The sequence below is a fragment of the Misgurnus anguillicaudatus genome, chromosome 8 (assembly GCF_027580225.2).
Source record: "Misgurnus anguillicaudatus chromosome 8, ASM2758022v2, whole genome shotgun sequence".
Taxonomy (NCBI): Eukaryota; Metazoa; Chordata; class Actinopteri; order Cypriniformes; family Cobitidae; genus Misgurnus; species Misgurnus anguillicaudatus.
This window is the reverse complement of record NC_073344.2, coordinates 21,348,683-21,374,793: the sequence shown is the minus strand read 5'-3', so window position 1 is coordinate 21,374,793 and position 26,111 is coordinate 21,348,683. Positions and strand designations below refer to the sequence as shown.

The window sequence follows — 26,111 nt, the reverse complement described above, 5'->3', positions numbered from 1 at the left end:
TTGGTGGACAAAAAAGAAGCAAGGGCAACACTGTCACAACCGCAACCTTGTAAAAACGAATGCCATTAATCCATTAGCATCACTAAGTCGAGGCGCTATAAAATTTCCTGCGTGCCAGGGAGTGGGAACAACAAACTCACTGGTTTTAACCCTTTGCATGCCTAACAACCTCTCTAGTGCAAGGAAATGCCAGAGTGGCGCGTATAACAAGTTCAGGTGCTGGGGGAGTCCATGCCACACACATTCAGGTCCGAGCAAGAGCCCAAAACGTACGCGTTGAGTCCACGTGCATGCGAGAAGGAATCCGTGCGCATTACAAGCTCTCTCGCGCAAAGTAAAGCCCACAAAGCCTCTCATGCGATGAAAAGCATGCAAATGCACATGTTAATGTGAAACTATGATGATAATAATAATAACTAATCGCCAACTATTGTCATTAAAGCCAGCTATTAGCAACATGTCAGCACAATCCTAATACCGATGCCAATAGTTTGGTGGTTATATAAACTTGCATTAACTAAATTCTGAAAATTTTAATATTCATTCATATGACGACCATTTATATTGAATATTCAACTAGTGATGTTTCTTTACATTTTTATATGAGTTCAAATTCCATTTTCCTGTTGACAGGATAGATCGGCCATGGCTATCGGCTGTTTTAAAACTATTGGCCAATAGCTGACGATACCGATTATTGGCTGATATATTGGTGTATCGCTTCTTGATACCCCATCCCTGACACCACCCTTAAACCTTTTGGGCATACACATTTATGCGAATTTGCTTGTTCATGAAATGCCTATGAATTGCCATGATTTATGTGTTTCGAGTTTATGCTTAACCAGAAATAAATCTGCCAATGGGATATGAAAAATAAACTTGAATTAAGTACTTAATAAAGAGATAAATTTAATCAGTCTAATCCGACTGATTAGTTATTAAAAAAATCCACAATGGAATTGAATCCATTAATTTGTTTTCCAACACAAATACTCTTAAATCAAGAGAACCAATATTCCCTAGGACAGTGGTTCTCAAACTTTTTTAGCGTGCGGCCCCCCTTGTGTACAGTGAATTCCTTTGCGGCCCCCCAAAAGAAACTTTATGACAAATTTGTTCTAAAACGTAACATTTTAATTAGACAAAACATATTCAAGTATACAAAGTAGTGTTGTTGGTTATTAGCCTTATTTTTTTTTAGGTTTAATTATACAGAATTCATGATAAATAATGTATTTTATAAAATGTCATAAAATTGGGGCCCCCTATTTTGCGGCCGAGAACCACTGCTCTATGATATTCTGTTTTCAGTTTTTGTGTTTAGAAAACAAAAATTACATATATCTCAGTTTAGGACTTGTTAGATATTTATGTTGGAAAACAAGTCAAGAAATACATTTTATTTGGTGTTTAAGTATTTTAAAATAGCATTGGGGTGCATAGAGCTTATTGAAGATATTTTAATGTTCTTATATCTGTTTTTTATTCTTTTCACACATTACTAACAACACTATCATTTAAATAATCAAAACCACCACATTCATGTTTTTTTGTGTGTCCCAGTAAGCAGTGTGCTTCCCAGACCAGTATAACTGGTAATTGTAAAATCGTTGATACACCATTTATGAAATGAAAATCTTCATCTTTTTTACTCCACGTTTATGAGACAATGTGCTATCTTACAGACGTACAAGTGGTTTTGTAAAAGTTAATACTAAAAGCAATGATGCACTTGAAAGAGAATATAATGAAAGTATTGTACGAGTGGGGCTTTACAGGATACAAAAATCATGATTTTTTTTCTTGGAGAAGGTGACAATCATTCACTTTCCACGGGTAAAGCAATTAAAGTCTCAGAGGTGCCAATTTTATGATAAATTATTATAATTAATTCAGAGTTATTTAAAAAAATCCACAATGGAATTGAATCCATTAACTTTTGGGAAAACAGTTTTGGACTTAACAAAGGTGACAGGCTGGTTATCAATCAAAATCATGGCTATTCAACAGAATTAATATCTATGTTAGTGTTTCAATAGTAATTACAGACCGTTTATGGGATGGTGACTGTGCGACCATTTCAGAAGCTACATGCTAAGGTCTAATGCTGCGTTCACACCAGGCGTGGTAGAGGCGTCTTGCGGCGCAAATGAGGCGTGTAGCGCGGCGTGATTCCGCCTCATTCGCGCGTCTAGTTGAGCGTTGCTGCTGCAAATGCACGACTTGAAAAATGTGAACTTTGGCGTAAAAACGCGAGCTTGCTCTAGTAGTGATGTGATTACAGGATGCGAGTAGAGTCGCAGAAGCCCCTCCCATGACACGAATTTCCGTGTGAATGTCTCGATGACTAGAATTTCACGCGTGAATGAAGCGAGTAAACTCAAAATGTTCAAGCGGCAAACTATACGCGGTACACGCGAATTCGGCGCCTCAAACATGGCTGGTGTGAACCCACGGTAAGGCACTGTAAAACTTTACCTACACGGGTCAAATTCAAAATCCCAATTTTTTCCCGACACCCTCGCTATTCTACATCACAATGCATCATTTGCGAGGTGGGCAGAGGTAGCCGTCGCCACATAACCCTATTCATCACATATATTATCTAAGACATGACCACAAGCCCCAGACGCATCGCATCTATCAATCAGCTCAACCTCAGGCTCCAGGATGAGGCCAATCATTTCGGCACACTGATCCAATCTAGCGAAGGCCCCTAAACAGAGCGCCGGTAGTGAACTCGCATGATTGCATCTCATATTCTGCCCACTTGCATTTTTTCATCAGGTATTCTGAGCAGACAGCTATATATAACCACCGTTAATGATTGCCAATATATATGTTCGGACGAAGGGAGGCCTTTGAACCAAGTGGTAATTTAGACCAAAAGCACCAAAAACTCACAAACAAGCAATCAGGCCAGCGTCTTCAATCACATCACTGACTCACAATAGATGCTTCAGTAGATTACACTGTCTTCAGCGAATCCAATGTGAAATTGGATGTAATGGTTTTACGATAAATAATTCAATATTATTTATTCCAGGTGGGCTTTTGGATGCTTAAAACACTCTTGACAAATCAGTCCGCACAACCATGACAATGATACAAATATGACTGTGATTGGCACAGTCTTGCTGTGGGACTTGGAAATGAATGTTTACATCACGGTTTTAGTCTATTGAAGAAAATGAAATGCGGACGCTCTCAAAGGAAAGCTGATTAAAAATGCGTAGCCTGTCAATTGTCTCAATGATATTACCCGATTACTTCATGCAGTCCTAATGCATTGGAGGCACTGCTGTTTATTTCATTTACTAATGAGATCTAAGAAACAAGGTGAATAATAATTTATTTTAAGAGAGAGATACTAAAATATATAACGTTTGAGATTCCTCAAGGGTGAATGTTTCTATCAAGAAAACTTTTTGGATAATAATTTGTTTTCCTACAACAGCGGGCATTGATAAAAACGGATCAATGTTGAACGATATCAAAACGGGTTGTGGAGTAAAACAGTGCACTTTGACGATCTCATCTTTTAAAATCGATAGCAATAGTCTTCTCAGCTATCAGCAAACGTGCAGGCAACAAAATAGACTTTCACAGAAGTTTTACGCCATTTACCACAAAGCCGTTGACATCAACCACTAACCATGTTTTTGAGACAGGCAAACAATGGTGATATCAATCCATTACTGTTTTTTTACAAACGTAGGGGCCACTTACTGTACACCCTTCGGTAAGACATCACATCAGAGCAGCTTAGCTGACAGCTGTCAACCCTGCATTAACCTAAAGAGATGTTACGTTTATTCCTAAACGCCCTTAATTTTAAGATTTATTGGTTTAAACGTCTAAGAGCCTGTCGAAGTAAGACGTGCCATTCACATCAATCATGGAGGCGCCCGGCCCGCGTGCGGCAATTTCGGCTCATTTCGTCAGAGTGGATTGTTCCGCGTGGGGCCGCGAAGCACTCACAGGCCTTGCCGGCGAAAGTCATTATTCCCCCTGAGTATTTCCACGGGGAGCTCTTTGCACTAAATGTCACATTCTCGCCATCATAATGTGATCCCCACATGACAAATAGTGCAAACTCTTTTAGTTGTCACTTTAATATGCAATTATGGCAGGTCCCTTTACTTTGGGCCCTCTGCTGCTCGGTATGATAAAGTCACCGCGTTCCTCATTTCAGCCTGGCAGTTTTATTCCAGAAACAATAAAGCACCTATTTACCATTGAGCCAACCAAGGGCGTTAATCTGTTACATACTGTGGAAAAGCCAATGCGGTGAGTGAGAAAACATGAGATGGAATAAAGAAAATAAAGGGCTTGTGTGGCAATGCAGTGGCCTCCAAAATAAAAAAAAAAAAAAACGGGACAAAAATGTATAAATAAATAATAAAAGATATCAAATTTGAGATCAAAAGTGAGAACTGCACTGCAAAAAATTACTTTCTTAGTATTTTTTGTCATGATTTGTTTGTCTAAAATTAGATTTATTTTCTTAGGTCATTTGCTTCCAGAAAATCCATCTTAATTTTAGAATTTTTAGATATTTTGACTGAAGACAAGACAAAAATACTTCATCATTTTTCAAAACTAACACTTTGGCCCTGTCCCAAATGGCACATTCCAGACATTAGGGTCCCTTGACGCAAGTCCAAGGGGGCACACTGTAGTCGTATTTTGGACAGATTAGAGCACCACACCAGAAATAGGAAGAGAAGTTGCAGTGTGAACTCCTCCCTTCCGTTGTCTGATTGCTCTTTCGCAAGGACTTCTGGGTTGGTAAAGTGTGCGAAGCCTACTGAAGTCCGGGCATGCAAATGCAAAGGGGGTGCTGATGAGCACACTTCAGAGTGTAAAAATGACTTATGAGACACGGACTTGTAGACTAAGCGAGCACGCGCAATTTAAGTCCACGAGACCGAAAGTCAACATGAAGTGCACCATTTGGGACAGGGCCTTTCTCAGAGAGATGCATCCTTTCTTTGAATTCTCATGGAGATCCTTAGGCAAAGCATGAAGGGAGGGGCAGTGATGTCCACAAAGCACCTACAGTGTTCACCAATGATTTGTTGACTAATGGTTCGAAAAGAGGGTAACTAGTAGAACAACAGTTTACAGCTGATGTAACAAACAACAGCTAAATCAAGGATTTCAATTAAAGGTGCACTGTGTAACTTTTAGAAATATCTCTTGAAAGAAATGCAATGTAATATACATAACTATTTTATCAGTGGTGTATAAAGAACTTACAAAACGAATTGTGTTGTTTTTATGAGAATGGGACGTTTTTATCTACATACATGCAGGTCCCCTTACACGGAAGTCGCCATTTCCCCATGTTTCTAACAGTAGCCCTAAATGGAAAAATTGCTCTATAAAGCACGTTTCGTCACTATGTTGTCTCAGACAATGACATGTGTGTCCTGTGGTGGCTAACGTAGCTTCTCTATGCGTTTCGAAAAGGAAGGGTTGAGCTGTGGACTGAGCCATACATTTAATCAAATGCCTGTAAATTTATTAACTTAAATCATGTCAATATTTCAACTTAATTTAATATTTTAAAATGATTAACAGCTTTAAAAATATACATGAACACTTAAATGCTAGTTGCTTGCCAACACAATCTCGTGGCAATTCGTATTGCCGCTTTCATTGGACGCATACACGTTGTCGCTGTTACGCATCTGGACAAAAGTTAACTTTCGATATCTGTTTGTTTAATGGTCTGACTAGTGGCTAAACTGAATTCTGGAACAAATTCCTCATCGAAAATAACAAATGTTTTGGTTTCCTAAAGACGAGGGAAGACGGCGATCATGAATCACTGCAATGCGAAAAGAGGTTTGGCAGCTGATCTTCTGTCAACATTGTATACATTAATTTTACAAAGCAATGTTAGCCCCAGAGATGTATAAAGTATTAGGGGCCCAGACTTGAGTAAAAGTACAAGTGCTCTATCAAAAAAGTGACTTGAGTAGAAGTTGAAGTGCTCTTCAAGCACAGCACTTGAGTGGAAGTACTAAAGTATTAAACATGTTTTGTACTTAAGTATTGCAAGTAGTTTTTAAAAAAAATATACTACTCAAGTACTGAAAGTAAAAGTACAAGTATTGTGTAATGTAGTTATTAAAGAAAACAGTCAAAAGTTTGAATTTAATATTGTTTATATTATTTCAAATGTTTAAGCTAAAGGACACTCACAATTCCTTTGGCTGTAGCAGGAGTACAAGGACATGAATGTTCAGATAATTCAGATTAATTTAACTGATATGGAGATAGAGAATTCAGAATTAATGAAATATTAGTCGATATAATGGTAATAGGTAAAAGGTGTTTCAATGTATTTAGGTTTCCTTCTTTCGCGGACAGTCGCCCTTTCTCGCGCATTCTCTCTCTCTCTCTGTCTCTCTCGCGCACTTTGGTTCTCTCTTCGCTTCACATTTGTCCACAACCCCGGCTCATATTTGTGAGTGAGAGGGAGCGAGGGGTCCGCCCTTCACTTTCTCCGATTGGTTTAGACCAGATCTGTGTGTGTTTCTAATGTGTATCACTGCTCCGGCAGTGATAATGTGGGTTTGGAATGATTCATAACATTTGAGTGTAACGAGTAACTATGCAGCACATAAAAAATGTATCGGAGTAAAAGTATTAAACTCATCGAAAATATGTACTGAAGTAAAAGTGGAAGTAGAAGAGAAAAATAATACTTCAGTAGAGTACAGATACTGTCTTTTAGTACTTAAGTACAGTAGTGAAGTAGTTCTACTTCGTTACTATACATCTCTGGTTAGCCCAATGTAGTTTTTAATATATTTAGCTATATATTTGAACTAAGGTAATCTACGTGTTATTTATTTTGCTCGTTTTCAGAAATAAACTACTTTTAAAGGACTATGTTGTTATTGTTACTTTACGGAAGATTACCAGAAGTTACGTTAGTTCCACAAAGCTGTTTGTTGTTACTGCTGAAACCGTATGTATTTAACAATGTGGCTAATTCATATTTTTTCGTACGAACACATTTGTAAGGTTTTATTCGATTTGTTTTTGCCCCTGTGATGTTGAGGTTAGGGGAAGAGTTTCATTATTGTTTTTGTTTTTCTAGTAATTGTACGTTTTTGTTTGATTCACTTTGTACAAATGCATACCAGTCGTAAAATATGTATGAATTCCTGTGAGATCAGGCTGTGCTTGCTGATGGTGTAAAACATGTTCCCTATTCTTCACATACAGTATTTTTTCATACTGTACTATCGCCAACCCTCCATACTGTATGTGCCCCAGTCTGTGAAAACTCATCTGAAGTCATTTTCTGTTTTTGACACAATCTTTTCCTACATATGATTTTGTGATTTTATGAAGAAAAGCAGAAAATTTATCAAAAGTAATAATGTTAGCCGTAGGGGTGTCACGATTCTCCAAATCCTCGATTCGATTACATTTTCGATTCTAAGGTCACGATTCGATTCAATTCTCGTTTTTGTTTTTGTTTTTTTGAAAGACAAAAAATGCTATGCCATTAATATTTATTAACGTGACATGGGGGCGTGGCAGCATCGACGATCCCATTTTTTAATTTCGAAGTTCGAGGTTGTGACTTAAATTCAATCGATTCCGATTTAAAATCGAAATCGTGACACCCTTAGTTAGCCATTTACCCACCCTCTTCTCTCTATATTGCTATTATATTACTACTACTAACAGCCTTATCATTTCAGTCACTGCACACTACTGATGGGATGCAATAGTGATGCATCAGCTGCAATAGTTTCCTATAGAGCAGCTGGGAATGAAAGATGACGCATGTCTGATATACTTCCCCCCAACCACAAACTACAGATGGGCCATCTCTTTAAAAACACATACATTACATACTCTTTATGAAGTCTCTTGAGCACGGCAGATCTGTACTTTGACCCATTTCACACATTTAAGCATGTTAAATCCCACCTCAACAAGGGCATGTGCATTGGGGGAAGGTGTATTTGTGAAAGCAAGAATTGTGTTAATGGAATAAATGTTTTTATGGCAGCAAGAGAGAAAAAGGATCGGTAACACGGAGAGCAGTTGGATACTTCAGTCAGGCCCCATATGTTTGCTGTCCTGGATGTGTAATGGACCTTCATGATGTGCTGCTATCCATGTTCCCCATGCCCTGATTATTTCTTCTCACACATCCCCGAGCCCATCCTCCATCCCATCCCGAGCAGAAACCTCGTCCTGCTTGTCGCGCCAAATGATACGTGATTGGCACGGAGTCAGCGCGACCCACCAGCTGTGTGCCGCTATTCGTCTTGGCCCTTGAAAATCACGGCAATATTTCCCGTGCCCTTTTCCCATGAGACTTCTCGGCTGTTTTGTAACAGGCTGTGTCACAAGCCCCTGTGATAATCTGATAAGTGGAAAATCAATAATTTAAGTGTCATTATCAGAGGGAAGACGTCACGGTAGAACGGCTTAATGCAATGAATCTCATCCAATGGAAACAACTTTATCTTTGGATAAGGATTCCAGCTCTTCCTTTATGCATCATTAGACCTCCGCTTGCTGTAGAGGAACCGATGCTAATGCAGGGGCTTTTTAAAATCAATAGTAATTGCATATTAACATACAGAATCAACCAATGCAAGCATGCCAGCTAAATAATATTACACAATAAGGATGTTTTTACATTTATGCATTTGGCAGATGTGCATTGAATAAAGTTGTACCATGGCCAAAGATGGGACTTTAAAAATGCCAATGCCACCTGGTTTGCAACTTCATGTAATCCGATGAATTTTAAGTGTCCAAATAATTGTCCTTGCAACATCAAGAAAAATAGCTGGTGCGATTTTATATTTATTTCGGCATTCTTTTGATCACTGTTTTTTCTGCCGTCTTGGCATTTGAATTATGGCTATTTGAAATTCTGAATTTTACATTTGAGAAGAAAAAGCACCCCGCTTCTCATTTATTTATTTTTTTATTTGTTCGTTTCGGTACAAAGGATGTGGCCTTTTATCATTTCCTAGCAAAGTCTGCCTCGATGACCAAGTAGCTGAATTAGGCTCTGGTTGTTTCGAATTGAATTTAGTCTGTCTTTTTATTATTAGCATGTGAAAGGGACGAAAACATCCTTGTGCGGCCAAATTGCCTCGTGGGAGATCATATCTAAGCCTAACAAGAGAGAGGTTGAAGAAATACAATGAGGACAGAAATAAATGGAGATACAAGAAAGACTCCAATAATTTCCAGAAATGCAGTCACAATGAAAGCTTCATATTTGCCGTAAATAGATAGTAGACTTCACTCTGTTGGAGACAGATTTTTGAAAGTGGACATATCCAAAAAAAAAAAAGAAATCTCCTGAAATATTTGCCAGTGCAATATAACTTTGGAAACCAAGCAAGATTAAGCTCCATTTAAACATAAGTGAAAAGTAAATATGGCTTTAAATCAACAGATTTGTGTTTAAATTGAAAGTTGCATTGGGACGGAGAGGGTGTCACCGCCAAATCACTGTCGTCTGTTTCCGGCCTGAATCCAGGTTCATGACAGGAACAGGTGGTGAAGAGGGGGAGCACGACAGCGGCGCCATGCTGGTAACATGCAATGAGGCGAATTTGATGCTTATTGCACCTTGTCACACTGCCATAAATCTAGTGTCACTTTTCATTTTTGTGAACACCACTGTTTCCCTTACATGGACCGGCTGAACTGGAGTACGGTAGCTACGGTACACTCCTAAAAATAAAGGTGCTACAGCCATAAAATTATAATTTTTTGGCTGTATTGTTCCATAAAGAACCTGAAGAGGATCTTTAGATTATTGGTTCTACAATATGGAGGAATACAAGAGTCATGCAAAATGTAATAAAGACCTTCAATATTTAATAACTACCCGGACAATAAAAATAGCAATTAATAGATTTGTTTAAAAATTATAAATAAATAAATAGACAAAGTTACAAAAAATCATTATGTAACATTTTATTAGGGAATAAAAAGTGAGATTCTAAAAATTATGTAGAAATGAAATATTAATCCATTAATAAATAGTTCAAAGTAATATAACAATTTACAAAAACAACATAAAATGCTCAATAAGTTCATCATTTTAAATTAAATTTATAATTCTTAATTAAATAATGGAATTTTAAAATGTATTTCAAAAAGCGAATTAAGAAGAGAAATAAATAACTGGATTTATAAATTGAACTACAAATACAGGTTTAAATTAGGCATTTAAAAGGGCATTTCCGTTTAACATTTCTATTTTAATTTCCCGATGGTTCTCCTTTAGCTTTTCCGTGACTTTTTGGGTCCTTGCAAATGGTCAAATGAGAAATGCAAATTAGCTATGGCCAGGTGAATGTAACAAGCTCGCTGATTGGCTCTTGTACGTCATGCGCAGATTTATAGATCTCGGATGAGGACCCTAAAGAGTCACGGAAAAGCTAAATAGAGAAGCTTAAACGAAAAGCAAATCGAATAGCGAAAAGAATAAGGAGAACCATCGGGACCATGAAAACAGAAATGTTAAACGGAAATGCCCTTTTAAATGCCTAATTTAAACTGTATTTGTAGTTCAAATTATGAATCCAGTTATTTATTTCTCTTTTTAAATCGCTTTTTGAAATACATTTTGAAATTCCATTATTTAATTAAGAATTTGTAAATGCAATTTAAAATGATGAACTTATTGAGTGTTTTATGTTGTTTTTGTAAATTGTTATATTAATTTGAACTATTTAGTAATGGATTAATATTTCATTTCTACATTATTTTTATAATCTCACTTTTTATTGCCTAATAAAATGTTACATAATGATTTTTTTTGTAACATTGTCTATTTATTTATAGATTAATTAATGCATTTTTAAACCAATAAATTAATTGCTATTTTTATTGTCCAGGTAGTTATTAAATATTGAAGTTCTTTATTACATTTTACATGACTCTTGTGGTCCTCCATACTACTATGGCATCACTTTTATGTGTTGATATGGGTTGGATAGACCCAGCTTATATCACCCATCTCTGATGGTGCTTTGCATATTTTGACACCTGGCATTTAGTCTTCACTATAGATATCTTGGCTTTAGTTAATTGTTATAGTGACCAGAGTCCATAGCTTCTTAAGTAGTCACTGTTACTGCTCTCTTGGGAGGAATTGGACGCTCGCGCCCGAGCTACTGCTGCCATAAAATATTTCCCGCTGAACTCTTCAACCTCACAGAGGGAAGTGCATTCATAAGCCCTTGAGAGAGAGCCACTAGCGATTTTGTCTGACGGTTATTTGAGGTCCTCCATGTGTTTTCACACAGCGCCGGCTGCTAAAAGCCAAGATGAGGCACTCAAATCCCAGCGACGGATAGACGTTCTCGGAAAACAATGGATGAATTTCACCTTGGGTGAAAATGAAAAGCAGACTCTTAAAGTTGGAAATTAGATGTGTCCGATGTAAGTCCACGGGGGTTTTCTGAGGAGCATTCTGAAGGACGCCAGGACAAAGTACAGGAGGAGGAATAGAGATGGAAGAGCATGACAAATGTGATACAGACAAATTTGAAAGAAGAGAGGGGAAGTAAAAAGAAAATGTGAAGAAGAGAGTAGAAGTACATTTACATTTAGTCATTTAGCAGACGCTTTTGTCCAAAGCGACTTACAAATGAGGTATACAATAGAAGGAATTATAGCAACACAAGAACAGCAATACATAAGTGCACTGGAAATAGTCTCATCAAGTCCAACACAGTCTAAGAAGTACAGTTTAAAAAAATGCTGAGTTATTTTCAAACGACCGTTTGGTCAAAAACAAAAAGGCAAACCCTGCTGATGGGTTAAATTGAAACATTAGGATTTTGTTTCTCTCTTCATGTCTCGTCCTCGACCCCGAGGACAATGAGACAAACAGACCCAGTTCCGGTAAATGTGAAAGCTGATGCCTGACCAACGACCACCGGCAGAACCCGCTTAATCTCCTTATCCGTTTCAATGTATATATTTCAATGTTCTGCCGGTGGCCTGACCAACGACCACCGGCAGAACCCGCTTAATCTCCTTATCCGTTTCAATGTATATATATATATATATATCTCCCAAGGGTTTTTCCCTCCTAGGACTTTTTTACTTCCCCGGCTAAATAGGTTTTTTTCTCCTAGGGGGTTTTTCAACCCGGGGAGGCAGCCTTCTTGGGCTTAACTTAGCACCCTCTTCTTTACGCTACATTAGTAATACGCACGCTTATAATGTTGATTCATAGCCGCAGCAAATTTAGCTGCTTGTGCTATCGTGTATTATGTTGTGCTATCTGTCTATTTTCTGTGCTTTTCACTGCTTCTATTAATGTAAAGCTGCTTTGAAACAATCACCAATTGTGAAAAGCGCTATATAAATAAAATTGAATTGAATTTGAAACAACCCAATATTTTAGGTTGAAACCCAGCATAGGTTAAATTGCAACCCAATCTGTTGGGTTCCTTCTTTTTTTTTTTTTTTGACCCAACGCTGGGTTGAAAATAACCCAGCAATTGCTAGAGTGCATGGAAGAGGAAAGAGAAAACAAAAATGAATTGAAGAGGAAAGAGGAAGTGAGGAAGAGTAGAGAGGAACTATAGTCAGTCCCTCCAGAAAAACGCGATTATGCGATCGCATGATTCAATGCATAATCAGTAAAAGTCTGCATATACGAGGGCCTCATTTTTTAAATATGCAGCACTTTTGCCGCATAAATTGCAGATTTCTGCTCGCAAAATATGAGAGGCTTGCATGATTTCAAAATCCCCACAGTTGAAAAATGTTGCATTTACTTCACACATGCGCAGCTATGTTCCCTATTGTCATGGGAATGTTAGGAAGTGACGTGTTTACGCGATGTGAACATCAATGAAAAGCTGCAAACGGTTTTTGCAAGTTCACGCAGTTTTTGCAAGTTCCCGCAATTTCATAGCATAAAATTGCATAAATATCCCGCATATTCCATTGCATTTTTTTAAGAAAACGTGCCGCAAGATCGTTAGGAAGTGACGTTATTACGCGACGTGAACATCAATGAAAAGCTCCAAACGGTTTTTGCAAGTTCCCGCAGTTTTTGCAAGTTGCCGCAATTTCATAGCATAAAATTGCATAAATATCCCGCATATTCCATTGCATTTTTTTAAGAAAACGTGCCGCAAGATCGTTAGGAAGTGACGTTATTACGCGACGTGAACATCAATGAAAAGCTCCAAACGGTTTTTGCAAGTTCCCGCAGTTTTTGCAAGTTGCCGCAATTTCATAGCATAAAATTGCATAAATATCCCGCATATTCCATTGCATTTTTTTAAGAAAACGTGCCGCAAGATCAAGATTTTTGCCCACAGCAATCTATGGAGCTACTAAGGACTGCTAAGTGTAATGTTTGGATTAGTGCAAGTCATCGGTTTAAAAATAAATAATAATATAATTTTACTTAATGAAAGAAATAAATCGGTTTCACAATTATCTTTTTGTCTGCAAAAGTAAAAAAACAAAATTAGCAATACGGCAGCCCCAAAACCTGATAATTTAAACATCCGAAGTTTTTGAAATAAATAATACGAAACGCAACCACATGTCTCCATCCCCCTCGCGTTATGCTCGTATGCTCTCGACGCTTTTGCTACCTGTTTCAAACTGGCATAGGCATAGCACGTTAAACTCGCGGTACTGCAGAAAATGCATGATTCAAAACATGAAGAGGATTTTCCCGTCTGACAGAAAAGAAGAAGCAAGAAGAGGAGGAAAAGTGGAAACGACTGTAAGTAAAAGCGAGATAATGATTGACTTACTGATAATTAATGACACATACTTTAGGTGTCAATTTCATATTAATTGCCGTGCATAATTATTTGCCAGATGAAATACTGGTAAAAGAATAACTGGTTAGCAGCAGCATGTATTATGTAGTGCTAGCAGGTATTAATGCAGGCTGAAATGGAATAGGACAGCCTAATATAAATATAAAGATTGTATTGCACCTTTAAAGGTTATGTATCTATTTTGTCTTCTATTAAGATGAATACCTAAATTATTTTCATCAAAATTATTTTCATTTATTATACCGGAAAAGGTTAAAAAAGTAACATTAAGTGAACAATTTAAACGGCCCTGATTTCCAGCAGGTTCCTGTTTAGCAGAACATAAAACACAAATTACAACACAAAATAAAAAAAAAACACCTTTTGTTTTTTATGTTCTGTTAGATGTGTTTTGACTATTTAGTGTATGTTGTTTAACTATATGTCTGGGTAACGAAGATATATTAAGAAAAAAACTTTTAACAGGGCCTCACTGATTAATTTTGCCTGGGGCCCCCATTTAATGTAGCTTCGCCTTTGGTTGGCACCACCATCATCACTTTGTGTGTTGTGGTCAGTGAAAGAAAAGTGCACTTAGCAGGGTGCAGGGTGTATAGTGTAGGGGATAATGACCTACAACTGGAACATCACCCGGTGCTTCGTTCTGCTTCGGTGGTGACAATAAAGAGTATCACCATCCTGGGGTTTACAGCCAAGCAACAAACAAACACAAAAACGATGCCTCAACCCAGACCAACGTCTCACACTTCAATGTGTAAGACTTTACGCTGCATCATAACACTAACAAGAGCTACAGTAAACACATGACGTGTGGTGATATGGATCCATTCACGGATTTCTGATCACAGACTGTAATCCATGTCTTAGTCTCATCTTTTATTATGACTTACTAAGACACAAAGATCTTTCTTGTTTACTGCTGTTTAAAAGATAAACTTAATAAAAAGATTGCTTATGATTTTGAATATCAACTGCTTATAATGAGATCACATACACCGTCAAAATGACACCTTAGCTAAAAACTTTAATATGGAAAATTAATAATTCAGTATGTATAATTGTTTACAAATTAAGTACCATTTTAACGACAGTACTAACAGCCCAATGTAATGTCATTGCTCAGAGGTTTCATTGACGTTAACATATGCATTTGGTGAGACTTATAGCCCATTCCTGCTTTATATTTGATCAGTACTTGTTAACCCACGACCTTGACGCTTGTTCCAATTTGTTCTCAGTTTAATCACTTTGACTTCTAGCAGAAAGAGACTACACTGGATGACGTTTTATAAGAGTCGCTTTCACTAAACATTTAATAGTGATTACATTTGAAAGAGATTAGAACAGATGCAATGTTTTGGTTATTCGCCATGACATTAGCTAACAGAACAAATAGGACGAAAGAAAAACGCAACTAGGCATTTCATATCAGAGGCTATCTATCATTAAAAACTCTACTGGGTATAAAAATATCCCAGAGCAACAAAACTGTCATTGGTTCTGTAGCCTTGTCATTTATCAAACTCTGGCCAATCGTTGTGAGGCCAGGAGAGAAAATGGGAATTCTGGGAGACATTTATCCTGTTTTGGGGCAGGATGCTGTTTTTGCCTTGACTGATATTAGTGATTTCTATCACACAAGTGAAAATCATAATACAGAGGGTAAACCAAAAAGTTTTGGGGGGACATTTAAGGGACATATCATGAAAATCTGACTTTTTCCATGTTTATGCGCTATACTGTAAGTGCTTTTATCAACTAGAAAATGTAAAAACTAGTAGCTTAGTTTTGGTAAACAATTCTCTGCAAGCATATGAAAAATTAGGTCATTAAAATGTGTCTTCCCTTGTGATGTCAAAAGGGGATAATACCACCCACATACGTACTTTGGGGACACCAAAGATTTATTTTACATATTAAAAAAGTCTTGTGAAATCTCCCCTTTAAAAATACATGTTATATTATTGTGCTAGTCATTAAACCAATATGCGTTACATTTAGTTTCATTCATAGAAAGTACCCAACTAGTATGGAGCCCCTAAGGGGACATGGAGCAAAAATTAAATAAAGTTTAGTTTAGTAGAAACATGTGCAGAATTTGTTTTTAAGTTTAGTTGCGCGTGCCCACGTGAATCTATCGCATGCCCACGTGAAAGCGAAAGTTTCATGTGCGCACGCAATAGTTTCACGTGCGCACACGAAACAAAACGCGGTAGTTTCACGTGCGCACGAGAAAGTTTCACGTGCGCACGCGATAGTTTCACGTGCGCACGCGATAGTTTCACGTGCGCACGCGATAGTTTCACGTGCGCACGCGATAGTTTCACGTGCGCACGCGATAGTTTCACGTGCGCACGCGATAGTTTCACGTGCGCACGCGATAGTTTCACGTGCGCACGCGATAGTTTCACGTGCGCACGCTAAGGTTTCACGTGCGCACGCGATAGTTTCACGTGCGCACGCGATAGTTTCGCGTGAGCACGCGATAGTTTCGCGTGAGCACGCGATAGTTTCACGTGCGCACGCGATAGCTTCATGTGCGCACGCGGAACTTAACGCTGTAGTTTCATGTGTGCATGCGATAGTTTCATGTGCGCACACGGAACTAAACGCTGTAGCACGCGATAGTTTCACGTGAGCACGCGATAGGTTCACGTGAGCACGCGATAGGTTCACGTGAGCACGCGATAGGTTCACGTGAGCGCGCGATAGTTTCACGTGAGCACGCGAAACTAAACGCTGTAGTTTCATGTGTGCATGCGATAGTTTCCCGTGCACATGCGCAACTAAACTTAAAAACAAATTCTGCACATGAAGTTTTCGCGTGAGCAAATGAAACTAAACTTTTTTTACTCCAATGTCACCTTAGGGGCTCTGTAAATTAGTTACAGTACTTTAACATATATTTTAGTAAAAGTAATCTGATTTCATAATGCAAGTGATCCCCTCAAAAATTATTTCTGTCTAGGTTAACTATAGATCTTATATAGTCTGGCTATGAGAAGCCCACTAGCCAAAATAAACTTAAATTTAGTGTTGTTTTGTCAATATAAATTGTGATATGTGTGATATAACATCAAGGTAGGCAGTGATTACAAGGTGTTTGGTTTCATCTATTTATTTTAATTTATTTTTGGTAAATTTTCACTGACAACCCAAATTCTAGCCTAGGCGTCTGGGCTGTGTTTGGATGGCTATTTGACATATTTTAAATGAAAAAAATTGCTTGCTGGGCAACTTAACATGAATCAAAACACACACTGCATTCTTGCACCCAAATAAAACCTCAAATGCTGTGACGAAATGAACAGACTCAGATCTGTGATGCTAAAAACAAGACGCTGAATGTCCGTCATCAAATGATGAATTGATTCATTTACAGGTCAATTCACGTCTCATTACAGCTCAAATGAAAACACTGGGTCTCTGTGTAAGGTTTTTAGTTTGCATTAGGCTGTAGAAATTACATTCATCAATGCACACTGACTCCTTGTTATTTATATATTGAATAAAATGAGAAAATTTGACCAATCTAATCCACATGCGATCTAATCACCTAATCAGCTAATGGCTCCAGCAGTCATCTTGTATGTAGTATGCATGTAACCACAACTCTTACAGTATATAATGAGAGAAAGAGATTAAAGATGCACTCCAAGATTGAGATAAATCATCTGCCTGTTTATTATGTAGCCACATAATAAATAGCATTATTCCATATTCATGTTCTTCTGAAACAATTCAATCTCAAATTGTGATGTAATTCTCAGTGAACATGCACACAAGACACTCTTTACAGCAATTTTATTTATGCTTGTTAAAATCAAAGTTTAATGTACTGAAACAGCCGAGCAGACGCTCCACAAACCGACTGCAGCTGTTCAAGAAGAGCGCGGACAAATGGATGTCCTCATCCAGCTCTTATCAAAACACTAGGTTAACCAGAGAGACTCTCACACGCATCCCATTCAACACTTCAGGACATCTGAGGATCCGACTGACAGCCAAGAAGAATTAAGACAACCGAGTGACAGGCGGGTCTTAGTGAAAAGGTTTTTGGTGGTATCAAAAAACATCTTCACTTCTCCTCTATATTTGACACGGTGCGGATAGAAGTAATAAGCTTTCCACTACAACCTTCAAGGAGAGGATGAGAAGAAGACGAATTCGGTAGTATTTCTGAAAAGTGGGTCAATGAACACTTTATCTTTGATAGAGGGCGGGAAAGAAAGTGAAAGCGATAGGGAACTATTGATAGACAACGGACTGAAGATCGACATTGATAGGAGATCTAGAGGAGCTATCTTCCTGCAATAGCTGCACTACACTTCTTACCATGTATACCTATTGGGTATCTCGTTTTGTGAAATGAACCATGCAAAAATTTTTATTAACTCTCTTGTTGTTGTATTTGAGAAAAGCAAGCATTTAAGATCTCTTTCTTTACGATGGTAATTGTTTTTTTTAAAAAATTCCAAAACCTCCTGAACCAACAAAATCTTTCACTGATAGCATTAACAACATTTCAGATATACATTCACCTAAAGGATTATTAGGAACACCATACTAATACTGTGTTTGACCCCCTTTCGCCCTCAGAACTGCCTTAATTCTATGTGACATTGATTCATGCTGAAAGCATTCTTTAGAAATGTTGACCTATATTGATAGAATAGCATCTTTCAGTTGATGGAGATTTGTGGGATGCACATCCAGGGCACGAATCTCCCGTTCCACCACATCCCAAAAATGCTCTATTGGGTTGAGATCTGGTGACTGTGTGAGCCATTTTAGTACAGTGAACTCATTGTCATGTTCAAGAAACCAATTTGAAATGATTCGAGCTTTGTGACATGGTGGATTATACTGCTGGAAGTAGCCATCAGAGGATGAGTACATGGTGGTCATAAAGGGATGGACATGGTCAGAAACAATGCTCAGGTAGCTTTGGCATTTAAATGATGCCCAATTGGTACTAAGGGGCCTAAAGTGTGCCAAGAAAACACCCCCCACACTAATACACCACCACCACCAGCCTGCACAGTGGTAACAAGACATGATGGATCCATGTTTTCATTCGGTTTACACTAAATTCTGACTCTACCATATAAATGTCTCAACAGAAATTGAGACTCTTTAGACCAGGCAACATTTTTTCAGTCTTTAACTGTCCAATTTTGGTGAGCTCGTGCAAACTGTAGCCTCTTTTTCCTATTTGTAGTGGAGATTAGTGGTACCCGGTGGGGACTTCTGCTGTTGTAGACCATCCGCCTCAAGGTTGTGTGTGTTGTGGCTTCACAAATGCTTTGCTGCATACCTCGGTTGTAACGAGTGGTTATTTCCGTCAAAGTTGCTCTTCTATTAACTTGAATCAGTCGGCTCATTCTCCTCTGACCTCTAGCATCAACAAGGCATTTTTGCCCACAGGACTGCCGCATGCTGGATGTTTTTTCCATTTTCACACCATTCTTTGTAAACCCTAGAAATGGTTGTGTGTGAAAATCCCAGTTACTGAGCAGATTGTGAAATACTCAGACCGGCCCGTCTGGCACCAACAACCATGCCACGCTCAAAATTGCTTAAATCACCTTTCTTTCCCATTCCCTTTGACATTCAGTTTGGAGTTCAGGAGATTGTCTTGACCAGGACCACACCCCTAAATGCATTGAAGCAACTGCCATGTGATTGGTTGATTAGATAATTGCATTAATCAGAAATTGAACAGGTGTTCCTAATAATCTTTTAGGTGACTGTATATTACATTGCATTTCTGTCAAGAGATCCCCACAAAATTTACACGGTGCATCTTTAACAGAGACATATGAAAGTCGTGTTTTTTTACAAAATATCTAAGATGACATCTCAATGCTTTCCCAAAGGCGGCATGAGTCTCAAACACAGGAATTCCTGTGAAATGAGAATGATTCAAAGCTGCTGACCTTCCGCTAACACGACAAATCCGGCGAAGAAAGCGAGAGACGGAGAGAAATAAGAGAGACGTGAAAAAAGCTGATGCATAATTGTCCCCAAGGTGGTTGCAAAGTGAAATCTGTTGTTGGTTTGGCAAAAGAAAAGGTCATTGGTTTCAGAGGGCCTATTCAATATCGCACACACGCATGCATCCGGGCTCTTTCTCGAAACCAGACTGGCGTTTTTGGACGGCAATTCTCGGATGGAGCTTTCGGATGAGCTCGCCTTGTTCCCCGAGGGCTGATCCTACAACAAAGGCCACGGTCAGCTCTGATTACAAGGTGCACAAAAGAGCATTCAGATGGAAACACCATATTATATCTGCTGATAGGCAAGGGTTACAGTCTCAACAAACACACAGAGAGAAATAGATAACCAAGGTTGGCCAAAAAACGGTATATGACTACAAAGGCAGGCGCTTGCAATAAATGACTTGGTTGCTAAATAAGCCAAACAGAAAAGGATTCATGTTGTGTATTGTGACACAGGACGGTACTGCAACCATCAAACACAAAGGGCAAAATAAATGGTCCCTTCAGCTGAAAACACAGTTTCTTTGAAATCCCGTAATGAAGTTGTTCAGCAAGCGTTTCTTAAAAGAGTTGGTGCAGACATGATACAGAAGGATGAAAAAACCATCTGTTGATATCTGTATTTTATTGTTTGGCCCTCTGAGCTTGCTGTACTACAAACTCCACGTTTATAGTGCACACGCAGTATGTACACACAATAGGCACTTTGCTTGAAAGCCTTGTGACTGATCTGTAATGAATATCCATTAAGCATTACCTTACACAACCTGTAGATAGCCGACAATAACAACAGGTGCAAAGCAGAGCAATCCCAATACAACATTTACCAGCAGTTTAGCAAACATAAGATATGTTTGATGAGATGAGGTGGCTCTGAACCAATACAACCTTGTTTCTTTTATAAAACCAACATCACTCCAGGTTCATATCATTTGTTTGCTGAGACCTGCAGAGCTAATATTTAAGAAAACAACTTTCCTGGCAAGGATTGCCTGTGTAATTTCCATCAGAAGTGACTGTGAAAATGACAACAAATGTTTATTTTGTCAAAGCCTGTTTTGAATTTCAACTGGATGAACATTACAAAACAGGCAACATATGCACACATGTATATTAAAGGCGGAGTGCACAATTTAGAAAAACGCTTTGGAAAAGGGAGTCGGGCCGACTACCAAAGCACACTTGTAGCCAATCAGCAGTAAGGGGCGTGTCTTCTAACCGACATCGTTGCCTGGGTTGTGAATGTGTGGGGTGGGTCTATCAAAATAAGGTCCAGATTCTATTGGGGTAGGGGCATGATTGTTTAGGTGATTTCAAATATCAACACTGGCTTTCAAACATTGTGCACTCCGCCTTTAATCAAAATAAATGACAAATAATTTGAATCCTTTATAATAAATCAACATATGATACATTAATCTATATATCCTATATAATAAATTGATAAATTGGCTTGGAAACTATAAAACAGCTTACAGCAAAGATTTTAGATATGACAAGATTGAGCACTACACTATAGGGGGACATTGCAACCCTCATTATGGCCGTTCTGGTAACGGAAGTACCGCCTTCCAGTTAAAAGAACCAATCATCAACCAATAAAGACTGACGATTCTCTAGGGGAGGAGCTCACATAAGGCACTTATCGACCAATGCAATTGTGTAGTAGCTGAAACAACATCGGTAAAGGTGGTTTTAGCACAATAAGAAACAAAAGTACCCATTTCATTGCTAAAAAAACTATGTTATTTTGTGTATTTGGTATGACACAATATGTTTGCGTGGTTTATTTTTTAAAAAAACACATTGTTTTCCACATACCGTACATTTTTGTAGCTCCAGATATCCCTGCCTTCCTCAAACGCTTTGATTTTGTACAAAACTCATCGATCTGTAAAGCTCTGTGTCCCTGGTTGGCCAGCTAATCTGTACGTTGTGATTGCCCTGAATCTCTCTGACGTCAGCCGGAAAAATGACGCTCCTTACCATGTTTGAAAGATTCGCGCACAATGCAATGCTAACAGGAGTTAACTTATAGGCTGTGAGTCTGAAACGGGATGAATTATGATAATGTCAGTCTTGTCTACATCACCAATCCCAGGAAGTAAACTGTTGCCTGTAAGCCGTGTGTTTGTTGTAGTCCAAGAAAAGAGATTTACGTTAGAAATGATAACTTGCGTCATCGTTTAATTTGGGGTTTGTACTTTTTGCATATCGTTAACATGTACTAATACACACTTACACACCAAAGGAAATGTAAAAATGTTAATCGGACACATAGTTGCTCTTTAATTGTGATTTTAGCATGCAATTTTGGATATATCTGTCTTTTCCCATTCAAGTAAATAATATTTGAGTGAAATAACTGCACAGATGCGCTGCAAACATGGCGGCCTAGTGGCGCAACCTTCCAAGAGGAATTTTGCCAACAGTTACAGAAAATGTTTCATTTTATATTCATATTCGTATTATTAATTCATATTTATATCATTAATATCATTTTGAATTGAAAATATGTAGCTTAAAGGCAAAAATGTTAAAGGAGCTGTGTGTAGGATTGTGGCCAAAACTTGTGGCTAAAACTGGTACTGCAATCACACAACTGGTGGCCAATACACAACATGACAACATAAACATCAGTTGAAGACTACAACTCCACTTTTTAAATGACAATATCCTGGCCAGACCACTGTTGTGAGTGATATAAGTATTTGAAATAAAAAAAAAGATTTCTTAATGTCTAGTGACATATCAGGACCATTTTAGGATTAATTGAAATAAATTTCTTACATGCTGTTCCTTTAACTGTTTTGTATTATGAGGTGAAATACACAATCAAGCATGCTCTTGGGAAGTTACCGTGAGATTTACTCATACGAAATCACTTACAGATTAGTATGTGTTGTTCTCATTATCTCATTATGTCACTATTGAACAAGGTTGTTATGTCCAGATGCTTCATGGTGTTTGCACCACCCTGCACCCTAAAAATGCTATGTTATTTTCAACCCAGCGTTTAGTCAAGAAGGGACAAACTAAATCTGCTGGGTTGTAGCAACCTATGCTGGAATGTTTCAACCCAAAATTATTGGATTATTTTAACCCATTGTTGGGTCAAATATAAACACTTTCTGTGTTAATTTAAACCAACGGCTTTGACCTTTTCTGACCCAACGTTTGGTTGGAAATAACCCAGTATTTTTTTAGAGTGTGGAATCAATGGCATGCAATTTGCGTTAAAAAGCGTCTGCCAGAGGGCGAAGTGAGTAAGCAAAAAGTTCACTAATGTGGCCCTTGATACAAACTGTACTGAACGTTCTTGGCAAGACTGAGGTAGCGTCAGTTTACAGTAGCTCCAGGATCCGTATGGATCTACTGGGTTCAACTTTTCTGATTCAAAGCTCTCGTGCTGTACTTAATTTCAGCTGTAAAGTGGCCCTCTCGTCGCCCGGGGCCCGGCTGTCTGCTTCACAATCTGTGTAGAGTCTCTCTCTCTCTCTCTCTCTCTCTCTCTCTCGTTAAGAATGCCTGCCAGTGTCTCATATGTCACCGTGCATTTATTAAGTCACCATCATATTAATTATGCCCCTTTCTCCGTCAGCCCAGTGTAATCTTTCTGGTCACATTATTTCAGATTAAACCATTCCAGTAAAGAAATGGCTCCCATGAATGAAATTTGGTGGAACATAAGGTGCCGTGTCTCATAAAATCATTTCAAACAGATGTAATATGAAGTGAGTTAACTGATTTGGTGAGGACAATTTGCTGAATTGTGATAGAGTGTGGAACAAGAGTGGAAAAATCTAAACAGATGCCCGGGGAAAGAGATTTTTAAAGTGTGAATAAAAGGATATTCAAGAGACTAATAAAACGATGAAGAAAAAAAGATTAAAGCCAAACAAGTCAATTTACTACCCATGTTTATATGATCTTTAAGAGTCAGAGGCTGAAAACGATAGACAAGCTTGACTTTTTCATCCTTTGTTTGATATATATGTAATATAATGTAATATGTTACCTCAGCACTGGTTTGTATCTAATAAACAAGGATCCTTTCGCATTTGAATTGGGTTCTATAATATTTTTAACTCGTCAATTAAAAAAAAAAACACTTCGCTGCCAATGACGAGTTTTTCCGGCAATCCGCCTCAACTTATAAAACCCAGAAGTATTCAAACAGTTCAAACTCTGTGTATGTTTTGATCATCGTTCTAAATCTGATCTCTATCAAAAGTCTTTCACAAAAATGCAATGATCTCAGCTTTTTTGCTTAAAATTTGATATTTTTGAAGAATTTTAAACCTACACATATTTAAGAGATGATAAAAAGAAAACAAATAGTGGTAGGATGAAAGTTTTTTAAGTAGAGGGTCTGTTCTTTCATTTTATATATTTTATGTTAATATATTTAAAGAAAAACACTAAACTTTTGTGAAAATCATAAAAAAATGCTGGCGCTGGCTGGCCACTTTTTGGAAAAAACGTTGGCGGGGAAAGAGTTAAAGGATTAGCCAATTTTCTTTAGAAAATCCAGATAATTTACTCACTCCCATGTCATCCAAAATGTTGATGTCTTTCTTTGTTCAGTCGAGAAGAAATAATGTTTTTTGAGAAAAACATTCCAGGATTTTTTTCATTTTAATGGACTTTAATGGACCCCAACACTTAAAAGTTTTAATGCAGTTTATAATTGCAGTTTCAAAGGACTCTAAATGATCCCAAACAGGGCATAAGGGTCTTATCTAGCGAACAATTGACATTTTTGGCAAGAAAAATAAAAAATAGGCACTTTTAAACCACAACTTCTCGTCTTCCTCCGGTCGTGTGACGAGCCAGCGCGATCTCATGAAATACGTCATCACGTCAAGAGGTCACGGATGACGTATCGAAACTACGCCCCAGTGTTTACAAGTGTGGAGAAAGAGGACCGTTTTGACATTGTTGTATGTCAACTAATACTAATTAATGTCTTTGTGTCAGTTTATTGTTTAAAATGGTCCATAAATGTGCGTTTATATGTAATACGTGACCTTTCGACGTCATTACGCAATTAAGTGAGGTCGCGCTGGCACGTCACACAGCCGGAGGAAGACGAGAAGTTGTGGTGTAAAAGTGCATATTTTTAATTTTTCTTAACAAAAAAATGACAATTGTTTCGCTAGATAAGACTCTTATGCCTCGTTTGGGATCATTTAGAGTCCTTAGAAACTGCAATTTTAAACTGCATTAAGTGTTGAGGTCCAATAAAGTGCATTAAAATGAGAAAAACCCTGGAATGTTTTCCTCAAAAAACATAATTTCTTCTTGACAAAACAAAGAAACTGCCATTTTAAACTGCATTAAAAGTGTTAAGTGTTGGGGTCCATTAAAGTCCATTAAAATGAAAAAAATCCTGAAATGTTTTCCTCAAAAAACACAATTTCTTCTCGCCTGAACAAAGAAAGAGATCAACATTTTGGATGACATGGTGGTGAGTAAATTATATGGATTTTTTAATGGACCAATCCTTTAAGAATCCATCATTTATCTGTGAAAAATGTCAATAACTGGCGTGTGTGATTTATTGTCATGTGTGCGGTACTCTAAATGAGCAAAATGCTGTATTTGCTTAATTACAATGCAGTATATTTTCATTTGTTTATTTAAAACTCTCATCACTAATACAACGATTAATGAGCAACTATTCCCCATCTCTGTGATTAAATCTGGTTTGCTCAGACTTGATAAATGATAATGATATGTTGAAAATTGTTTTAATATCTTGCCTAATAAATTAAATGCATAAACAAACCATCTGAGATGGAAAGACTTAACTGATGGTTTGTGTAACTGGGGAATACTGTAGATGGATGTACCAGCTCGCTTTCACAAAACATTTGTGGCAGGGGCGCCCCTGGGGGGTAGGATGATTCTACGGGCCCACGCACTTTTGGGGCCCCCAAAGATGATTTTTTATTAGTAACAGTAATTGTTGTAATGTAATAGAAATTATAAATGTATCTACCAAAGAGATACAAATAAAACAAAGTTTTGGCTTGTAGAACTTTTATGCATTTCACTGCATGGTTTCGTCCAGTCTTACATAGTCTGAGAACGGCAATGTCTGGATACTCTGGTTAGACCTTGCAGTGCATGCTATTCAAAAACATCATCAAGGCCTCTCAATTTGTCCTTATTGAGGCTGTGCTGCATTAATACTACTGCATATCATAAAAAAGTTATTACCAGTCCATCCTCTGTGTCTCTCTGGGGTCATATTACTTCTGACAGC

The 26,111-nt window shown here is 37.9% G+C and overlaps 1 protein-coding gene across 17 annotated transcripts in view; it reads right to left on the bottom strand.

Annotated features, from left to right (window-relative positions):
• ptprt (protein tyrosine phosphatase receptor type T) overlaps window positions 1-26,111 on the bottom strand; it is a 342,074-nt gene that overhangs the window by 243,193 nt on the left and 72,770 nt on the right. The window lies entirely within an intron of this gene.